This window comes from Capsicum annuum, chromosome 11 (genome assembly GCF_002878395.1).
Source record: "Capsicum annuum cultivar UCD-10X-F1 chromosome 11, UCD10Xv1.1, whole genome shotgun sequence".
NCBI lineage: Eukaryota > Viridiplantae > Streptophyta > Magnoliopsida > Solanales > Solanaceae > Capsicum > Capsicum annuum.
In genome coordinates, this window is record NC_061121.1 from 198,621,021 (window position 1) to 198,630,692 (window position 9,672).

At 26.6% G+C, this 9,672-nt stretch overlaps 1 pseudogene; it reads right to left on the reverse strand.

Moving 5' to 3' along the window:
* Positions 1-390: 390 nt before the first annotated feature.
* LOC107846995 lies at positions 391-2,039 on the reverse strand (annotated as a pseudogene).
* Positions 2,040-9,672: the final 7,633 nt, after the last annotated feature.

The following is a 9,672-nucleotide window of genomic DNA, read 5'->3' on the forward strand; positions in this document are numbered from 1 at the left end:
TATCTTTAATTAGTTATACAACAACGCAAGACAAACCTTAAAGTTGATTTATTGAGATCATCTTTCGCCTTGGCATCTTTATTTTTTTTTGTAAAATCTGCCATTTTAAATTTGGTGTACTCACAGATCCTAGGACAAACATCTTCACTTTAGAACAGCTAAGAAATGGAAATTCTATAGTGTGCTTTATCAGAAAGAAATGCTACAACGTTCTTCATCACAAAGATTTGATATGTCAAGTCTTCAAGTTTGACGAATAAGACCTTTTTGGAATAGTAATCATTGCCAAAATACTAGATAATCTAGAGAACAAGACATCGATCAGTGAGGATTACTTCCCACAATAATTGAAATAGTACCACCAAGCGGAGGTAGATTTATATGCTGATCCTAAGTTTTGTTTCACTTATACTGAGGCTCGTGTGAGAATGAAATGTAAGATGCTACTGACCATGAATCATTCGAGCTCTCGCACCTAAAATATGTATCAATGACACCACTTGGATTTCCAGGTACCGATTGATGTTTGCGCTTGAGGCTTTGGCAGAACTTGTAGCATAAGTGCCTATTAGCTCTAGGATAAGATCATGGCATTCATCAAGATTGTCCTGTTTATTGATCAAAAACTTTATCATTACAATAAACTCAATGCTAATCAAATTTACATGCTAAGATGACAAAAGAGCTATCTTAAAATTCAAATGTAAAAAATAACACACCTTTCCAACTTTAAGAACACTCATGAGCTGATTTTGGTATTCCGTAGCATTGTAAGATTCGATCTCATTGACCACAAAAGATATTGCTATAGTTGTAATAACAGATGGAGTATAATACAAAATCCTAGAATCTGCATTTGATTCGTCAAGTTCAATGATCAACCACTTATATTAATTATACAACAAAATTTCTATTTCTTCAAAGAAAACATTAGAATCAAAACCAGGTAGATTTCTCACTAATGCTATATCGAGAATAAGGCGTTCACACTTCTTAAGAAAATCCAAATACAATTTGTTCATAAATCCAAATCTCTTCATAATATGATCCATGAAAGATAATGGTGTCACCAGATTCATTTTCCACTTAAGAGTGGAAAGCATCAAAAGTTCCATTCTCTGTAGTCTTTGCCTCAAACACAAATCTTGTATCAGCAACCTACATAATAAAATAGAACCAACATTTACATTTTTTGACATTAATCTAGACCATCTAATCTGAGATAAATTGCATTGATAATGCTATCTTAACCTGTTTTTCCATCGATTGATTATATAACTCTTAAGGTTTCTTATGTTCTAATTAACAATGAAATATTCCTAGTGTTGTAAAATAGTCCTTTGTCTTAGTGAATAAAGTGCCATTCAGACATTTATACAAACACCAACATTGCAAATTTCAAGCAATAAACTAGAACCACATACTTGAAGGTCTAACAGAATGGGAACTTGGGTTTCCTCTATTTTAGCAGCAATAGAAAGACAAGCAACAGCAGCAAGCTGACTCATCGAAGGCTTATCTTTCTGAAAGTAAAATCCAAATACAAACCTATCAAAATAGTTGACAGCTAAAATAGCAGTAGCATCAGTAAATCCATAGTAACCAATAATCTACAACATCCAATCCAATGCCTCTTTTCTAACCTCCAAATGTAGATCGGGGAAGAAAGCCCCAAATTTGCTCAGAAATTGAAGTGCAAATTTAAGAGTTAAAATCAAAGTGGTTGTCAGAGCAACGGAGAAGCTAATTTGTGGTCGAAGCACTGGTGGTCGATCTTGGTCGGAGCACGTACAGGTGGCAGATTTGTGGTCCGAGCGTAACTGGTGGTGATCGATTGTGGTTGGAGGGTATACTACTAGTTGGTATTGAGAGTGAAATTTTTTATATATTTATTTAATTATTATTAGTATATATTTCATTAATTTTTGGCGGATGAAGTGAAAAAATTGGGAGGGAATAAATTACAATCGATGCAAGAACTTTTTTTTGTCAATAAAGTGTTGTCATAGGGACTTTATGGCAATGGTTCTAGCAACCATTGCTATAAGGTACCCTATTGCAACGGTTATCCAACAATAGCAATGGGTATAACACTAAATAGTTCTACTAGAATAATTTTTTTTGCAAAGATTGAAACCGTTGCAATAGATGCTCTATAGCAATGCTTTTGGAACTATTGTCAAAAGGTCCGTTGCAGTAGGGTAATTTCTAATAGTATCTGTTAAGATGCTCTGATGAATGAAAAGCTGAAATACAATATGCAGGATATAAAAGTGAAGAATTGTTATTGCAAAATCAATAACTTAGTGATTGATTTCATCAATTGCTAGTGAATGAGCCATTAACAAATCTCTAAAAATAATTGATTTTGTTATGTTGTCGATGTAATGACTCATAAATTGTTATTATAAATGATGATGGTCTTAAGCTATATGTCAAATTGAAGAAATTGCTTCCAGGTTTCATAATGTATTTGTTGTGCATAACAGCGGTGGATAAAATTGGAGAGGATATACAGTTTGATAGAGAAATTGGAGTTGTAATTTGTGTAGAAGGTATGAAAATAGATGCTTTGGCTCTTTCTTTTGTTGAAACACAAAATCAATTTTTCGCCGGCATTAACAGATTAATATAGCATAAATGCTCTTGTTGTTATGTATGTGTTATGAATATTGATTTGATGTTGCTATTATGAGTTTAATCAGTTTTTTTATATTTTAATTCAAGTAAATCATTGTGATGGAGATTGTCAATTTGTTGATGTTGTAAAGGCATTTTTGATTTGTATATTAATAAACGTTGGAATATATGTACATACATAAAGAGTGAGATATTTTGTATGCTAATACCAAATACAATTTTTTTTATTATATTGATGTTTATTTGTTTTGTATATCAATTTGATTTTTGATGTCAATGTATTTTAAATAATGATTATTTTGTATGTATAGAACATATACTATATAATGTTATGTAATAAAAGTTTACTTTTGTTTTATGAAAAGATGACTGTTTTCATACGAACTTTCAATTGTTTCAATGTCCAATAAGAAGGATTGACATATTTATGAAAGTATGGATGAGGAAGAAGTGCTTCCACCGAAATATAAAAGACAACCTGAAAGACTAAACAAAGGGAGGATTAAGAGATCTAGCAAAACTTTGTCGTCAAGCACAAATTATTTTGAACGGTATAGATAAGCAGATCATAACAGACGCTCTTGTAATTTTTTTCGAAAGAACGTTAATTTGTAATAGAAGGTATGATGGTTGGTTAATCACTCATTGATCATTGTCTATTTTTCTTTAATGTTAATTGAATAATTTAATTTGATAATAACACGATGACATGCAATTACTTTGAAATTTGTTATGTCAATAATATCAGTTTTCTTAACTTGTTAAGTGTAGTTGCTATATTTTATTGCTAGTTTGATTAATATTCGATTGATGTGTAGCTACACATACATATTCACATACATAACAATATTTATGTATGTGTTACCATATACATAACTACTTTCATGTATGAAGGATTACACATAATAATAAGATTCAGTTGTCAGTTCATATACATAACAATATTTATGTATATGTTTATCAAATACATGACAGTGTTATGTATAAAGTCATACACATAGGGATGAGATTCAGTATTTTCAATTCACTTTTGGATGTTATATTACTCCATTAACATATTATGATGTTATGTGAGTGGGATATCCGAGATCATTATTCATAGTCATATACATATGATATATCTAATTCGAGTGGGATGTGTGATTGTTATGTATATGGTCTATCCTAAAATTTTTAATTTATATGCAAAATAATTCTTATGCATAGCTTATAAATATGTTTTAATGAAAACCACATACATAACTGAAAAACACATACACATAGCCTAGAACAATTAAATATACATACCAAACAATACTTTGATGAATATGTGATTGTTGTGTAGCTAGGTAATCCATATACATATACAAATAAATACATAACAATATTTATGTATGTGATTATCAAATACATGATATTGTTGTTTATAAATTCATACACATAAGAATGGAATTTAGTTTTTTTCATTCATTTATGGGTGTTACATTACTCCAGGGACATATCATGAAAGTATGTGGGGGGATATTTGAGATCTTATATGATATTCATATATATACAAATATGTCATTCAAGTGGGGGATATGATACCATATACATAGCAAAGTGTTTTGCATATTGTTTACCCTGAAATTTTCAGTTCATAGACACAATAATTTCTTTATCCCGACAATTCAGTACATATAAATAACAATTTCTATATTTCATCTTTTAAAAATGTGTGTGTGTGTGTGTGTGTATATAAAAGATATCTTATTTTATATTATTAACTTATATGTATATGAAGTCATATACATAGGATATGATGTTTAGGCTCAGATGTCTTCCTAATTACTTTCATATACATATCTTATATATAAGAGCAAATACGTTTATAAAAACATATACACAATGTGTTACATATGTCCTACCATAATTGCTATGTATATAACTTACGCATACCTGACTTACAGATATGTTTATATGAAAATTATTTACATAACTGAAAAATACATATATATAGTCTAGTACAAGTAACAGACAGACTAGTAATATGTATATGATAAACACATACATAACTACTGTTATGTATATGAATTGACAACTAGTAACAACACCCACAATACTAAAAAAAATAGAAATCTTGAACAAAATGACAAGCAGATTCAAAAATAAAAATAAAAAAATCTTTGATAGATGAGGCCGTGAAGTATCCTTTTTTTTTCGTCTTTTTGACGATTTTTTAATTTGATTTTTTGAACTTTGGACAACAACTTTCTTTAGCTTTTTCATCTTAACGGGGTCGTTCTGATGTTTTAATTGATTTTACTGAAATTAGAGTTCTTGTAATTAAAATTTTCAGGAACAAATTTAATACCCTAATTTATTTGTTCATTATGCTCTAAGTGAGTTAATCCTAAACTAAAAAACGGAGAATCATCCATTACAAAGTAATAGTTACTGAATAAACGACATACAAAAACTTATTAGTCAAAATCTTGATTTGATAAAGTAGAAAAAAATCTTACTAACTTTCAATCTTAAATTTAAAAATGTTATTAATGGAGTTTCTAGGGTGAAAATGCCATTGAAGGAGAGATTGAATCAAATATGATTGAGAATTCAAAATTGATAACTCATAGAAAATTGCTCCTTAATTGTAGGTATCTTTCAAGAAGTGAAATCCGTAAATAGATAATAGTAAAGTAATGTATATGTACTTTTAGAGAGAAAAATTGAAAAAGTGGAATTTTTGTAATATGTTTTGAGAGTTGGAATTTTGTGTAAAAAGTGCTACTTAAGTTGTGGTTTTATGTAATTATTAGATTTTTCAATCATTTTTATTTGGCCCAGGGATCAGCGCAGCCCATATTGCTCAAGTCCCACAGGCCAACGGACTAATACGGATCGGGCTAAAAAATTTGGTTCTTAAATGAAAGTAGTATATAATTGGATTATATACTATCTTGTTCTTATGCTGATTAAAGTTACGGAAGTAGTATATAATTGAATTTATTTGATTAATTTATTAGTTATGATAAAATTAGATTTAGATATCCATCAAAATATTATAAATATTATTTAGATGAATAACGTACAAAAACCACAAAAATATAAAGAATTAAAACAAATAATATCTGGAAAACGTAAAGAATTAAAAATAAGGATAGAAAGACTACAGTATAACATAATTACCGGAGTTAGTAAAAACTCAATAAATGCACAAAAACAAGAAATATCAAATTTAGAATCAACAATAAATAGTCTAGAATATATATATATCAACATAACCTATATACATTTAAATAAAATGAACAAAGAAGAATTTATAATAGATGAAAAAATATATGAAAATCACAAAGGATTAAAAATAAAAATAGTATTCTCTAATTTAGGAAGGAGATATAAGAAAATAGGTGAACATTTATATTTAATGTTAGAAAAAAAAATTAAAATTAGAAGATAAGTTGGCAGCCATGGTAAGAATAGAAAGAGAAAACGAAGAGATAGACAGAAAAAAATAGATAAAATAAAACAACAAATCATAGAAGATATACGAAAAATAGAAGAAACTAAAAATAGTAGGATTGTTGAATTAGAAAAAGAACTACAAATGTTAAAAGATTTATATGAAAAGAGACGGGAAAAAAAAGAAGAAAAAGATAAAGAACAAAAATTATTAAACGAGATAAATCAATTTAAAGAAAAAATAGAAATAAAAAATAAAGAACCAGAAACCAGTGAATTAGAAATAAATACAATAGATGCTGAAGAAACAGATAATTATGATTCGGAAGATAGTGAAACATATACAAAAATTCTAGAAAACATAGGAAAACTAGAAATTAATGAAAAATAAGAAGTAATTAATAAAGAAAATCTAGAACTAATAAATACAGAAGTAAATACTCTAGATAAAAATATAATACCCAGTACATCAGAAATAAGAAAACCAACCTATAATTATAAAAATAAGTTTAAAAGATATAATCTAAAGGATGAATATACTAAATGGACACCAAAATAAATAATTAATTACAACTTTTTAGAATTAGACTGTGCAATAGATACAAATAAAACAATACAACTATGGGTAGGATACATGTCAAAATAATTATTAGATAATAAAATAGATACAACAAACACACTAGAATATATAGATGATTTTTAAACCTAGCTGAAGCAAGTAAAAAAGTACTAAGATCTGATAATAAAACAGAAGGAACATCAATACCTACTAAAATACTACCAACAGAAATATTGAAAAAATATGAAATAGCTATAAGAGAAGAATTTAGTAGTATAACAATAGAAGAAGAAGAGCAAAATAAAGAGAAAGATACGAATAGGAATTTAATGTTAAAATTAGCAATATGTAATATGAGCTATATAGATGAGTATACATGCACATTTAAATAATATTATTATAAAGGAACATATAATATAGAAGAAAGTAAAGAAATAAGAAGATTATATTTTAGTAAATTACCTGAACCATTTAGTTTAAAAATAATAAAAAGTTGGGATGAAGCAAAAATAGTAGATACCCTAGGAGCAAGAATAAAATTTTTACAACAATGGTATAGAAATCTATGTAAAAAATATAGAGAAGAAATAAAAATAGAAAAAACATTAATAAGAAATTTAGCATGTTGCAAAGATAAAATAGCACCTCAATTTGGATGTGAAGAAAGATATTATAAGTAAAGAAAAAGACATAAGAAATATAAGAAATACAAAAAATCAAAATATAAATATAAGAAACCAAGAAAAAGATATTATGTAAAAAATTATAAACATAAAAGACCATATAGAAAAAAGAAATCTATAAAAGAATGTACTTATTATAATTGTGAAAAACTAGGACATTTAGCTACAGATTGTAAATTACCAAAAAATAAACAAATATCAGAAATAAAAATAGAAAATACAGAATATATGCAAATAGATTATATAGATTACGAATTAGAAAGTGAAGATAGTATATATAAAATTTCGGAGAATGAAACAGATACTGAAATAGATACTGAATTAGATGACTCAAATGACTAAAGAAGATATAAAAATGAATCAAATAACTGAAGAAGATATAAAAATAATATCGAAGGAAGAATATTTAAATAAAGAAGGAACATATCAAAAAATAATATATGACAGTAATATATTTGACGAAATAAAAGGAAAAGAATTAGACTTAATGGTAGTAAAAATATTTAAAATACCAACAATAAAAAATATATTTAGTAGAAAAAAGGAAGAATACTACGTAGTAAGCCAAAAAGAACATGTAATAGACTATAAATATGCAAAAGGAAGAGCTAGTATACCACTAGTAACAAAAAGAATAATTAATAAAGAAATAAACGATATAAAAAGTAAAGACCCAATAAAATATGTACACCTTGGAGGAGCAGAGATATTAATAAAAGCATGTTTTAGAGAAGGAATAGATACACCAATAGAATTATATTTAGCAGATGATAGAATTATAAAACCTATAGAAAAAAGTATAATAACAGCCATAAAAGGAAATTTAATATAACAAAAATTTAAATTTATAATAAGTGCAAATTATTCAGTAGCAATAACAGATAAAAATATAGATAAATCATTAGTATTATATTGGAAAATATCAGGAATAGAACTAACCTCAGGAAGTAAAATATTTACAGCAAGATGCAAAAATCTATATGTATTAACAACAAAACATAAAATAATAGGAAAAAAATAAAATTAATAAAATACAAATAGAAAGTCCTTTTGAACAATTTGTAATAATTATAGTTACAAAGACATAAATATAGAAGAAGATTTAGAAATAATAATAGAATAAGCACAACAAAAAGAATAGCTCATGAAAAACCAGAATCATCAAGCTCATAAAAAAGAACAAGTTATGAAACAACTTCAACAGTTAATTTAAATCAATATTATATAACATGAACAATAAATGAAAAAGAATATTTAATACTCTTAAACACAGGACAAGAAGAAAATTATATAACAAAATATCTAGTAAAAAGTGAAGAAATAAAATCTAATAGTGATATATGCCCAGATCTACCAAGGAGTCTAATAAACATTAAAGATACGACAGAAAAAGAAATAATAATTGGAGTCGGAAAAATAAAAATAGAATTTGAAATAAAGGAAGAAATGCAAAAAAGCAGATATAATATTAGGAATAAAACGGTTAGAACAAGTAAAATCATACAATATAGAACATACACAATTATCTATAACATATAATAAAGAAAGATTATTCATAAAAAGAACTTTAACATGATATGAAAATATATGTACTTGTAAAAATAATAGTAGAAGGATATTATTATAGGTATTATACACTTATGATAGATACAGGAGCAGAAGCAAACTTATGTAGATACAACTATTTACCAAAAAGTAAATGGGATAAATTAAAAACACCAATAGTAGTCAAACGATTTAATAATGAAGGAAGCTTAATTACCTATAAAGCTAAAAATGTAAAAATACAGATATGGGATAAAATAATAACAATAGAAGAAATCTATAATTATGAACTAACATCAAAAGATATGCTTTCAGGAATGCCCTTTTTAGATAAATTATACCCACATATAATAACTAAAATAGATTGGTGGTTTATAACACCATGTAAACAAAAAGTAAGGGCAAAAAGAGTTATTAATAAAATAAGAAAGAAACTGATTGGATAAAAGGAAGTGAAAAATTTACACAAAAGTTAAAAAATATAAAAAATATAGAAGACACGGTAGAACTAGTTGTATTTTCGATAAATAAAAAAGAAATAATTATATTTTCAATAGATAAGGTAGAAATAATAAAGAAAAAAGTAAGACAATTATATAGTGAAGATCCATTAAAAAGATGGGGAAAACATAAAACTACTATAAAAATTGAATTAATAGATAAAAATAGCATAATAACTCAAAAACCATTAACATATAATTTTGACAATTTAAAAGAATTTAAAATGCACATAGACGAATTATTAGAAAAGCAGTATATACAAAAAAGCAATAGTAAACACAATAATCCAGCATTTATAGTAAATAAACATAGTGAACAAAA